We start from the raw sequence: 13473 nt of genomic DNA on the forward strand, positions 1-13473 counted from the left end.
TAAAAGTTAAGTGCACTTAAGGCAGATTCAGGTATTAGACTGCTCATTTAGGTTACAGAATGAGGAATTGAAAGCCATTTCTGTTTAATTAAGAAATGGATTGATTGGTCTTGACTGCTGTTGTCTTTCAGTTCTTTTTTGTTTGACTGCCTGTGTGCTTGTCTCCATTTCCATTTTATCCTTTTTGTTGCTTTCTAATTTACTTCCTGTTCAGTTTTCAGTAATGGGTGTGGAGTAGGGCTGGTGCCCAGTGTCTGAACCAGGAAGAAGTGGTGCATAGGTCGTTGTGGGGCCAGGTGGAGAGGGAATTCCGGTGAGGCCCACAGAGCTGCCTTCCCCGGGAGCCGCTGGAGCCCAGTTGCCTCCCCCCACATCAGCGTGCACGCGGCTCCGCAACGTGTGCATAATGGATGTGTCGAGGCTCACTCATCCACTGTTTTCCAAATGCTTCCATTGGTTTGTTGCTCCTTTTTAAAGACCAGTAATTATGTACAAAAATATAGAAATAGTAGAATGTTAAACCCCCACTTAGCCATTACTCAGTTCAACAATTGATTGTCTCATGGCCAATGTTGTTTGATCTAGACTCCTAGCCATTTCTTCTTTCCCTATTGTTTTGAAGAAAATCTGACATCATATCATTTAATCTAAAAAGACTTTAGGATGAATATCTAAGAGATGAGAACTTAAAAAGACATATATGCATACACATATATATTAATTTTTACGGTGTGTCTATTTGACTCAGGACCCACATATTTAGTTGGTTAGTTTCTGAAGTCTCTTAGTATATAGGCTCCCCCATCTCTCTGTCTTTCTCTCTAACTTGGAGTCTGCTTGAAGAAACCAGCCTTATTTTGTTCTGTAGTTTCCCTGCAATCTAGAGTCTTCTGTTTTGTATCCCTCGGGTGTTTAACCTATTTCTCTGTCTCCTTTGTTTCCTGTAAATTGGTAGCTGGCTGTAAAGGATTGACCAGATTAGAATAGATTTTGTGTGTGTGTGTGTTTTTTTCCCCGATCAGGAGCTTATTATATCTGGTCGTGTTTTTCAATTTTGTGATGTTAGCAGCTACTGATGATCAATGCCTAGATCCATTAACTCAGTAAAAGTTGGAACGTGTTGATATCTATTTCTATCACTCCTTCCATTTATTTGGAATCAAAACCTATCAGGAAATTTTTCTTTAAGGCATTTAATAGCTTTATGTGTATTTTATTTTGAATCAGTATTGTCTCTCTGACTTTGTAGCAGTGATTAAAGTATAGTACATGATTTGGTATTGAGATGTGCAAACTACTGTAGGGTAGCTGATCACGCAGAATGACTTCAGACCCACAGAGTTCATCTAGTCAGGAAGTTGTCTTGCAGGGCTCACTGGTGGTTGTTTCCCAGCTAGAAATACTTATTGGGGATAAATATGCATTCGAATTAATGTGTACTTCCCTACTTGTGGAATATAAATTGCTATTTTAAAGTCTTACTTGCTTATTTAAGTTATTTTTTAAATGAGCTTATGTGCTTATTTTTCTAAAAATCATTTCTAGGCTTCACTTGGAACCGGGAACAATAAAGTCTAAAATATATCTGCTTTGGGGCTGGCCTGGTGGCGCAGCGGTTAGGTTTGCATGTTCTGCTTTGGGCGCCCGGAGTTCGCCGGTTTGGATCCTGGGTGCAGACATGGCACCGCTTGTCAAGCCATGCTGTGGCAGGCGTCCCACATATAAAGTAGAGGAAGATGGGCATGGATGTTAGCTCAGGGCCAGGCTTCCTCAGCAAAAAGAGGAGAACTGGCAGCAGTTAGCTCAGGGCTAATCTTCCTCAAAAAAAAAAAAAAAAAAATCTATATATCTGCTTAGGGGTCGGCCCATGGCCGAGTGGTTAAATTCTTGGGCTCTGCTTCCGCGGCCCAGGGTTTCGCTGGTTCAGATCCTGGGTGTGGACAAGGCACCGCTCGTCAGGCCACGGTGAGGCAGCGTCCCACATGCCACAACTAGAAGGACCCACCACTAAATATTCAACTACGTATCGGGGGGCTTTCGGGAGAAAAAGGAGAAATTAAAGTCTTTAAAATCTATCTACTCAGTACAGTTAGCTCTGGTGTTACTTATTGAAGACTTCGGTTTCGAAATTGTGTAGTTTTTAAACAAAATTGTAGCAGGGAGGCTTGGAAGAGAAGCGATTTTGTTCGGTTTTCTAGTTTACAGCAAGTGCCATTTCATAATTGGTACATTTTACATTTGAGTACTATCCAAAGGGATCTGAGGCCCACGTGGTGTCTTTGAGGACCTTCCAATTGGTCCTCTAATAAATAGTTATAATATGACAATATTTTTGTTTGTTTCTGGAAGGAATTTGTTTAGGAAGAAAAGTCTCCTCATTGGTGTTTCCTGTAAAGCGAGCAGCTGAAGCTGGGGGCCTAGAAAGTGGTCTAAGGCCCAGTGGCCTGACCAGCTCATCGCCGCCTGTAAGAAGAATCGGGCGGGGTTCATGGGAGATTTCCTCGGTAAATCTGAAAGTGACCAGACAGTTAACTTCTTTCCCCTCCTACACTCATTGCCATTCTCCTTTCCTCTCTTCAGATCTTGGTCAAGGTCAGCGCTCTGGAGGTGAGCAGACTCGCTTCCTACTCAAAGCTATTGAGTGTGGTTGAATTTATTGTTCAGATATGTCTGCAATGGAATAAACCTGATTTTCACTTCTCTTTCGAGGATTTTGTTTCTGCTTTCCAGATGAACTTGGACTTTTGTGTAAATGGACATAGAAGAGAAATTAAAATAATAGATCAGGAGATTTAAGTTTTTTAGCAGTTTGTCAGATGCTTCTTCAAGTTGGTTTTATGTAACTCTTTAGAAAATAAGGTATAGTAAATCTCTTTAAGGAGTAACAGGTTCTTTTCTGGGCCTTCATCTAATACCTCATTGGGTCCAGCCCAGCTGCAGCGATCCAGAGGGGGTGCTTTTACTAGCAGAGATGGATGTTACGTTGCATCCCGTTTTCCAGGTTCTAGTGTCGCATCTAAAATATGTCATTCATTCCAATTCAGCAAACATTTTTGCAAGTGAGGCTGCAGAGCAACAGTGGAAAACCAGGCAAACAAGGGTCCCTGTTGTGGAGAGCTTCCATCTTAGTGCTGTTATCCAGAGTTCCCTCAGTAGAGTAGTAGAATCCTACATAAGTTTCTTTTTTGCCCAATCGTCGGAACAGATCCAGAGCTGCTTTTTGAGGAGTCAGGGAGCACCTATGCCTGGAGAGAGTAGAATACAAGCCAGCTTTAAAAATTCCACAACGTAACATTATCTCTGCTGGCTATGAGTTTGGTAGGTAGAAAATAATGGGTCTTCTTTCAGTTAACAAGAAACCTGCTAGTGATTCCTACCTATTGTTGTCTCTTTTTTATTCTGGGATTTTGTGCCGAATTGCAATAGGTTTCTTAGATCTTCTGAAATAATATTTCTTCCCTCTTCTGTCCTTTCCTCACCTTTAGTGTTGGCTAGTAGGATTAAAATCTATTCTGATATTATTTGGTTAATCATTTAACTACTTCCCAAAGGACTGGAAGTAGCTAATGTAAACATGGTTACTGCAAAATCCTATATTTTTCAAGATAATCTCAACTTCAAGTATTTCGTTCTGTTTTTGGACAGACTTAATTTTTAATTTAGATAATCAGTGGACCTTTAGGTGAGTGCTGTTGAACCTGAGTCCACGGACCCTGATGCCTTAGGGAGGTGGTGTGTGTCTCCTGAGCCGATGGTGCCACACTTTGTAGCCACCTGCCGTTTCTCCTCACTTTCCTGAGGAGGGGCCCTTTGCTTTCATCAGCCCTTCAAAGGGCTTAGTGACTGCAGAAAAGGTTAAGAACCACCGTACGCTGTATAAATGAGATTTTAATAAGAATGAGGATGCTTTCTCCCTTCCTGACGTATTTGGCAGAAAGTTAGAAGATTGTCCAGCTGTTTATTATTGGAGCAGTGAGCTCTTGAATCATTTGAAGTGTTCTCTTGAGCCAACTTGGATTATGTAGAGATCTAATCGAAATCGCTTGCTTTTCTTTTATGTGATCTTAAAACATCAAACTTTAACCTGCGAGTTCTTGCATTTTACCCCATTGTTTACATTTTACCCTACTGAATACAATTCAGCCTCCCCTCCTTCATGGAGTGAGGTCCTAACCCCCACAGTACCTCAGAAAGTGACTGAATCTGCAGAGGCGGCCTTTAAAGGTGATTAAGTTAAAAGGAGGTAGATAGGGTGGGCCCTAATTGAATCTAACTGGCTCCTTAGAAGAAGAGGAAATTTGAACATGCAAGAGAGACACCAGGGACATGTGTGCCTGTGTGTGCAGAGGAAAGACCATGTGAGGACACAAGGTCGTCTGCACGCCAAGGAGAGAGGCCTCAGAAAAAACCAAACCTGCAGATGCCTTGATCTTGGACTTCCAGCCTCTGAAACTGTGAGAAGTAACTTCTGTTGTTCAAATCACCCAGTCTGTGGCATTTTGTATGGCAGCCCTAGCAAACCAGTACACTCATGATGAAGTGGAGGTTGAGTGACAGTAGAAAGTATAACAGAGTAACTGTTTCTCTTTGCCCTAGTACATTTTTGGGGAAATGATGAAGTGTTATATATAGCTTCACACAGTCTAGTACCAGAAAGAGATGGTAGGACCTAGGAAATCTAGATATAACAGATATTAATATTAATTCCTATTCTTTTTTTTTTTTTAAAGATTTTATTTTTCCTTGTTCTTTCAAAGCCCCAGTAGATAGCTCTGTATTTTTAGTTGTGGGTCCTTCTAGTTGTGGCATGTGGGATGCCGCCTCAGCATGGCTTGACAAGCAGTGCCATGTCTGTGCCCAGGATTCGAACCAGCAAAACCATGGGCTGCCGAAGCGGAGTGCGTGAACTTAACCTCTCGGCCACAGAGTCGGCCCCAATTAATTCCTATTCTTATTGGTCTTATTCTTTATTGATTTATCATTTTACAGTTTCCCATTTGTCTGTGGTTGTATTTTAATATCATTCTATCCTCTAACATTTCTCATTTCATGGAACTAACTTTTGTAAGTAAGTGTGCTATAAATCAACACCAGGACAGCAGCTGTGTGTGTTCGCCTGCATGTGTTCTGCACAGTCATTCCAGCCAAGCCTTATTCTCTGATAATGTCATCTGTCCTCAGGCATCTGCTCCACACTGTCATACTTACATTCAATTTTTGAAGTTTTTCTGTGCCAAAAATAAAATTTGAATGTTTCCAGTGATGCTTAACTTGATTCCATACATTGGAAACTTTTAGATTTGGAAATGAATGAAGGCTAAGGCATCAATGTCTGTTTCTCAGGTTTGCCACGAGGGCAGGAATTCCATCAGTTTTGTTCATGCTGAAGCCCCCGGGAGGTTAATTATTTGGTAAACGAATCGATTGATTTTAAGTAAGGTATCAAACTCAAAGCATCCAAAATTGAACCTACAGCCAGAATTCTGCTTCTTTTCATGGTTAGACTTCTCAGTCTTCGTTTATGACTTTGAGAATAAGCTTGCTAAAGGAGTACCTCCTCATATGTTCGTTGTCTGCTCCCTCCCTCGTCGTGTAGTGTGGTAGCAGGCGTGTGGCCTTGGGCTCCTGCTGGCGGGCACATCCAGCTTCTTGATGTGCTTGCTGTGTGAGCTTGGCAACTTCCTTAACCACATTCTGCTTTGATCTCTTCATCTACAGATGGAGATAGTAAGAGTATAATATTGGAGATAATAAGAGTATAATTAGGTTTTGGGGGGGATTGTGAGCTTAGAACAGTGCCTGTTTGGCACACAATAAACATTTTAGAGCTAGTAGAGCTGCTCTTATTCTAGAATGAAGCCAGATTATTCTGTTCTCGCTTATTTTTCGTCTACTCACACTCTGACTCAAGAATTCCTCTTTTGGGGAATCTTCTACGGACATACCTTTAAATGCATAAAAGACTGTATCTGTGAAGATGTTATGTTGTAATGGCCAGGGTTGGAGGGAATGGTTTAATTAGTTCTGGTACTTACACACTTAACAGTTGATCGTTCGAAGGCCATGTAATAAAAAGTACAGCATTGTATGCACAGTATGGTTACAACTATGTTAAGTAAATGCCTACTCACATCCAGGAATTTCTAGAGGATAGGATTTATAAGGGCTCTTTTTCTCCCTGACTTCTTTTTGGATTCTGGGTTTACACAAAAGTAGTTCGTTTTTGTTTTGTTTTGTTTTTTTGAGGAAGATTAGCCCTGAGCTAACATCTGCTGCCAATCCTCCTCTTTTTGCTGAGGAAGATTAGCTTTGAGCTAACATCTGTGCCCATCTTCCTCTATTTTATATGTGGGACGCCTGCTACAGTATGGCTGGATGAGCGGTGTGTAGGTCTGCGCCCGGGATCCAAACCAGCGACCACTGGGCCACCTAAGCAGAGCATGCCAAACTTAACCACTGTGTCACTGGGCCGGCTGCAAAGCTACTTCTAAATGCCCAAACTTTACCCTTTGTATACCTTGTTATAAACCATGACCTTTCCTATTTGGCTTTAGGAATTCCAGGTTTAGTCAAATTCTGCAGAATGGGATGGCTGTGGGGTTAGAAAGATAAAGACGGACCTTCTGTGTCCTCAAGGAATAGTTTTATGTGAGAGGTCTTATACAAGCACATACACTCGAGTATGTGTTTTTTGTCCAATCACATGACTGTATGGGCTCCTCAGTGCCTAATGGGTGGTTTTCTGTAGTGTAGATTTCTCACATTACCCTGTGCAAGTACTCATTTTTAACTCCAGTATTTAAACTGGCTTTGATGAGCTCTAAAAACAGGCCCCAAAGTACACAACTTTTTCAGTTTTCTATTGACCATAGACCTCATTGCTTTACAAGTGCTGGTTCTTAACAAAGTGTACCTCGACCAGCCAGTGCACAGACTGCTGCGTCAGTCTTGGTTCAGCAGACCCTAGAGGAATGTGGTGGAAGGAGGAGTGATTACTAAACAGCTGGGCTCTGTTTCTTTGGTAAACACCATGGGTCCCGTTTCTGAAGGAATAACCCTGCCCCTTCCACCCCCAGCAGGGTTTCCGACAGTCTGCATTTGCCAGCCGGTTGGTCTGCATTGATACTGCAAGCAAACTGTTTTGTGTGGTGCCTTAATATTTGTTACCCTGAAGTTTTACGTTTTTACCTTCTTTTTTGTTCTTCCCGAGGGATAAGCCATTTTAAAATTGTTACCTATCGTGGTATGTCCAGCTGGCTGTGTTAGGTACTTGCCTTAAGATCCAGGCCGCACCCAGGGGTGAGTGAGTGTTGGCAGCCAGGCACAGTGCAGAGTGACATTTAGACTGGACAGTTAGTAGTTGCTCTGTTGTTTTTCATATCAAATGTTATTTGGCACCTAATGGATTTTTGAACTGTGTTCATGGCTGACCTTAGAATCTTTAACATTTATTCCCTAGGAAACATGACATCCTTATGTCTGAGTTACATTTCAGTCAGAGGGCTCTGATCAGTTCTTTGAAAGGACTGCGTGTGCAAGTGATGTCAAAAATTGCTATTGCCTTAAAAATATATAAATTTATATAAAAATATATATGGAAGAATGATTGGTTTCAAAGTAAAAAAAAAGCATCAGCTCACTCAATGAAGTAAAATGCTATATGAAGGGTTTTCTTCTCCTTTGTTTTCTGTAAGAAGTATTAGAATAGGAAAAATAAGCAAGAAAGTTTTAACAGAAATGCTGAATATCTGAACCTGTGGAGGAACATTTTCTTGGTAACACTCAATATAGTTTTCAAAATATATTAATTTTGGGGGGACTAAACTTAGTTAGGCTTCATCTGGATTTTGATGTTCATTCTAGCAGGGGCTACCAAATTGTAGATGCCTCATCAGCTCTGGTAGCAGTAGTGACATGCCAGTGTTTTGTGACTGTTGGCATTCTGTCACAGGAGCAATAGGAAATAAATTTGTGAGCTCCTGTTCACTGGGTTAGCTTAGTGGAACATGGTAAATGTAACAATGTAATATTTCAATTGGTCTCTATCCTCAAGTGTTAGTTAATAATTCATAACAGCCTGAGCAAGTGTTCTGCCTCCAGCCCTCCCCTTTCCTCCCTACTCCAAGAAAAGCGGAGGGGGGGACCCATAGCACCTTGCATAATATCACTCGTTCAGTGTTTGCAGTATTGTTAGATTGTGTTAGGTGTCGCTTGTTGTGATCACAGTAGAACAGCAAAGTAGTGGCTACTTTCCTAACTTGTAATATTGTACTTGGTTGTCCCATTAAGCTTATCATAAACCTTATTTTCTGGAATTTAGCTTTTTCAGTCTTTAATCATGATAGAGAATCTGTATGGCAGATAACTGTGAAGCAGGTCTGTGCTGTATTTAAATACCATTGTGAAATCTAAGAATGATGACAGTTGTGAGCACTGAGTTCTTGAAAATCATGCATGTGTTTCCAAAGGCTGTTCTGTGTTGCTCCCTATCTATTAACAGACAATATAGGATTTTTCCATTAAATTGTGTATTGCTCACCATCCAGCCCTCCTGAGGTACAGTTCAAAGTTGCCATTACATGGCTTTAGAGGGTATTAGTTAAGAAAGTGGTGAACATAATGTAGTCTACCCAGAAATGGAAATAGAGTGATGCACACCTAAAATTTATATAACGTTATAAAGCAGTGTTACCTCAAAAAAAAGAGGCGTGAACGCCCTCCCCCAAAAAGTCAGCCCCCAATATTCTCGGAGCTCAGTTTGAGCAATGCTGTCTTTTTGACCTTGTTCTGCCTGAGCTGGTGCATTCTGTCAGTGCTGAGGGGCTCGTGGAGTCTTTGCTTACGCCTGCACCTGTGTTGAGACCCTCCTGGTCCTGGCACTTTTTCCATCTGGATGGCCGTGGAAGCAGTTTCTACGTAGTTGGATTAGTATGGCTTCTTATGTGCTGATATGTCTACTTTAGTTGATCACAGTTCTGTGTAGAGATTTTACCTGACACTTAAGAAAAACTGACCCAATTTGAACGATAAAACTCTTTAAATAATTCTAACAGCATCTGTTCAACTTTGTGTCGTAATTGAACCTAGTATTCCTATGGGGTTTTTTTGTAGCAAGGAAAGTATAGATCCAGGAGACTGTTATCTAATTCAAATCTTAATTCTATCACTATTGAGCTGTGGGGCTTCAAAAGGCATTTTAGCTCTGTTACCTCATTGGCAAAAAGCAAGGATTTCGTTATATGTACCTGCGGTACTTTGCTGGAGCTCCGTAATGGTCCAGTGAAGGCGCCGGTCATAAGCCGTTCTCTGGGCGCTTTTACATTTTTAAAGAAACTGAATTTATTTACTGTGTACTTTTCCCCTCTGAAGGGAGCACGGGAGGGCTCTTTCAGGGACTATTCTATTTTTATTCCTCTGACCTTTAAAAGTGACTCTTATTATGCTAATAAATGATGGCTCCTTTTTGGAATTAGCATTCCTGTACCTTTAACGAAGCAGAAAGAAACAGGAAATGCCTTACCTTCTAACCTGTTTTGAGAGTCAAGGCCATAGACTGAGTGACTTCTGTTAGCACTGGGAGGCATCCCGTCCTTTCCCCTGGGCGAAGCTCGCGTTGCCATCGGACTCCTCCTGAGCAGGTCCCCTCCACCCTGGAGTCACTATGGCTCTTTAGACTTCGAGTTTTGTTCAAGCACTTTTTTCCTGAGCAAAGTTAAATTCTCTTCCGTGGCTTCCTCTTGGGATTGTGCACGATGTTTAGGTGAGAGTTTTTGCAGCTTTTCTGAGTTGAAATCAGAAGTTCAAGTCTAAAAGGAGTACTGGCATTATTTGAAAGCAGGATCTTGGCCTTTACCGGAGGCAAGTTGCTCGGGTTTTGATGGGTTGATCTGTCTCACCTTATTCCTGGGCAGGATGTCAGGTGACAGTTATGTACGAAGACTTTCTTCTTCGCAGCCAGGCGCCGTGGAAGCTGGCCGGGGCTCGCCTGCTCACCTTCTTGCCACTCCTTCACGAACTTCGACCCCCGCCTCACTTGCCCGCTGCTTCCTCTCAGCAGGGTCTTCAGGGGGCTCCACTGCCAGCTGGACACGGTTCTTGATTCGACCTTGCTGTAGGGTCTTAAAGTGCCTGCTCCTTTTTATGTACATTTTTTCTTATAACAGTAATATATGTAATATATGTTCATTGTGAAAATTTTGGAAAAAGACATCCGTGATCTGGATCCGGAAAACTTTTCCCTCATTGAATTTCTATGACAACTGTGTTGTTCCTTTCCTCCTCTTTCTCTCGGTCAGACCTGTGTTAGTTAGCCTCCTAGATGTCTCCGTCTTGCAGGCAGCACTTCTTAAAACTGAACTTCCTTCCTCTTCCCCTTCTCCAGATCTGTCCAGCTACCGTTGTCACCCTCTCACTAAAAGGTGCTGCTCTTCAGCCAGTTACTGAAGCCCTAAGATGAGGGCCCATCTTTGACTCCTCTTCCTCAGCTTCCATTTACAATCAGTAGCTAAAAATCCTGCCTGTTCTTCCTTCCTAATCCATTTACTTGTCTCTCCACTCATGACACCTTAGCTTGGACTCTGATTATTTCTCACCTACCTCAGTTTCCCAAAGGCGTCCTCTACTTTTGCACCTCTTAGGAGTTGACCTTCCTTCAGGGCTTAGGTTAGAGAACCAGGGCTTGTCTGACCCGTGTCTGCACCCTCCGCACTGAGCTTGGCCAACTCTCTCCTCCCTCCACACACTCCTTCCTTCTCTGCGCCCCCAACCTGTACTATTCTTAGAACACATATCACATTCTACTGTAATTGCCTATTTACTTTTCTGTCTTAGTCACCATTGTACCAGTAATATCCAGCCCAGAATTGTTTAGTAAATTTCTTTCTTTTTTTTTTTTTTCTCCTGCTTTTATTTTCTCCCCAAATCCCCCCAGTACATAGTTGTATATTTTAGTTGTGGTATGCAGGATGCCATTTCAGCATGGCCTGATGAGCGGTGCCAGTCCACACCCAGGATCCGAACCGGAGAAACCCTGGGTCACCGAAGCAGAGTGCTTGAACTTAACCACTGGGCCACAGGGCTGGCCGCTAGTAAATTTCTGATAATAAATGGATGGAAGGAAATGGGTGGCGGTTGGTATGAAAAAACTTTGAAGCTGTTCTTTTAGTCTTATGGTTCTGGCTGCTTTAAAATCTGTATCTTAAGGGGCTAGCCCGCTGGCATATTGGTTAAGTTTGCCAGCTCCACTTTCTTTTGTGGGCAGGCTTTCATGGCTTCAGATCCTGGGCACTGTTCATCAAGCTATGCTGTGGCAGCATGCCACATACAAAAGAGGAAGGTTGGTAGAGATGTTAGCTCAGGGCCAATCTTCCTGACCAAACACCGCCCTCCCCCTCCCCCCCAAATTTGTATCTTAAGTGATATGATCGGCCCGGATCTGCCTGGTCCTGTGGTGATGGTTCTGTGAACAAGCTTCCAAAGTGTGAAGAGTGGTAGGGCAAAGCAGGAGTGAGGCTGATAGGTTGGTTGGGGTGGGCGCACCGTCTTGCACTGCATTGATAAGAGGTTAGGCTCCCCTGTAGGCAGCAGCAGTGGAGCAGAGATAAGATGGCTGCTCAAACCAGGGCAGTTGCCCCAGGGCTGAAGAGGAGGGAAGATTTCAGTGACTCGGTGATTGGACAGGGTGGGGATCAGAGAGGAGGAATCTAAGTGACTCAGCTTGCTGGCTCGGTTGACTTGATGCTGTCATTCACTAGTCATGTTGATGTTTGAGATTCTTTCTGACATCCAGGTGAGCATGCCTACTTAGGCAGGCAAAAGGATAGGAAGTTTGGGAGAGCAGGCCACTGGAGAGTCATCAGTAGGTGGTTGTTACAACTACAAGAGATCACTTAGATATATAGCTTACGAGTAATAATGGTCTAGAGAAAGAAAGAACTCTGAGGAACACTGATGTTGAAGGGCTGGGAAGACGTGAAGAGAGCTGGGAGCGCAGTGTCAGGAAACGGAGGAGTTAATCTGGCAATAAAAAGGCCATTGACTTTTTGGTGCTTTAAAGAGAATGACAAGTAAGAAAAGGGTCTGTCTTTACTCAGCTGTTCGAATAGGGGCCTCAGTATTGACTGTCAGCTTGGCTCTTGTTGGGCGGTGCCACCTCACCCCTGTTGGTAGCTCAGCACCCAGCCCAAACCCAGAACCCCACTGACTCTCCCATCAGATCTGACACGGGAGCTCTACAGTTCCTTCCAGATTAAATCCAGGGTTAGAAACAGGTTCCTGTTCCAGTCCCAGCAATTCTGAGATTAAATCCAGGGTTAGAAACAGGTTCCTGTTCCAGTCCCAGCAATTCTGACTCACTGGGCTCAAGGATCTTAACTTTTTACAAGGACATTTCTGAGCATGAGGAACAGTCGTGTAGGTAGGTGTGATAACCCTGCATTTTATTCACTTACAAGGAAGCAGAACTTTATTATGGCAAACTTTTAAAATTACAAGTGTGACGACAAGATTGGCAACCATGGAAACCTGGCTGGAGCTTTCCGCAGGGCCTGCGTTGTGGGGGTGAGGCGGAGGTGGGGAAGTGCCGCCATCTGGTGTGATCTGTTAGAGATGTAAAGTTTTTATTTTATGGAGTTTTGCAGCAGATGCGCCTAGTACTTTGTATCATATCCTCATGGTCCATCACTGCTTTCAACCAAAACTCAGATTTTTGTAATTTCTAATTCTAAGTCTTGCCAGCACTTTCCTATTTTCTGCCTCAGGGCTTTCAAGCGCAGCACAGGAAGGGGACAGCTTAGTATCCCAGGCATCCTTCAACTGGTGGAGGACTCAAGCCCATGCCTACAGGTCTGTTTCCTTGAGGGGTCCCTCAGAGAGGCCCCCACGCTCCAGCAGCTGCCCAGATTGCATCGAGTGCCCTTGTTGGCTTTTCAACCTTCCCTGTTGTACTTTCTCTTGCTTCTCTTCCCTGGGATCATCTCCTGTTTTAATCCTGCTCGAACCTTGTCTGTTAGCAGTGTCACTTGAGCTGAATTTACAGGCTAGTAAATGCAAACAAAAGCCTTCTGTAATTACATTAGTTTCTTCCTAATGTCCCAGTCTGTCTTCACACCTACAGTAATGTGTGGGGGAGGAAGTGAAGAGAACGTACTGTGCAATGCAGAATGGCACATACATTTCTGAGGTTTAAATTTATTCACAGACACTCTGCAGTGGGATCATTATGTGGGAATTTATTGGATTTCTCAACAACCTCCATTTCTTCCATTTCACTTAGGGGTTGAAGGGAGATGAAAAACCAGAAAATCGTTGACAGAGATATGGAACTAGATGTGCCTCTTTTATTCATTTATCTATTGTATTCATGTATCTTCTCTTGTTCTTGAAGAATTCTGGGTGGCTCTTTTTGTAAGACTAAAATATAGAACATAATGTTAGAAAGCTATTAAAAATGCTACAATACAGAAATGGGGAAGA

General features: G+C 42.8%; 2 protein-coding genes across 5 annotated transcripts in view; one reads left to right on the plus strand and one right to left on the minus strand.

Annotated features, from left to right (window-relative positions):
* Nucleotides 1-13473, plus strand: part of FBXO34 (F-box protein 34) — an 82503-nt gene that overhangs the window by 61913 nt on the left and 7117 nt on the right. The gene's annotated exons all lie outside the window — the stretch shown is intronic.
* Nucleotides 13211-13473, minus strand: part of ATG14 (autophagy related 14) — a 53456-nt gene continuing 53193 nt past the window's right edge. Inside the window, exon 12 of the transcript XR_011504593.1 lies at nucleotides 13211-13410. The gene's annotated coding sequence lies outside the window, so the exon portion shown is untranslated. The remainder of the gene's footprint in view (nucleotides 13411-13473) is intronic.

The sequence above is a fragment of the Equus asinus genome, chromosome 7 (assembly GCF_041296235.1).
Source record: "Equus asinus isolate D_3611 breed Donkey chromosome 7, EquAss-T2T_v2, whole genome shotgun sequence".
NCBI classification, from domain to species: domain Eukaryota; kingdom Metazoa; phylum Chordata; class Mammalia; order Perissodactyla; family Equidae; genus Equus; species Equus asinus.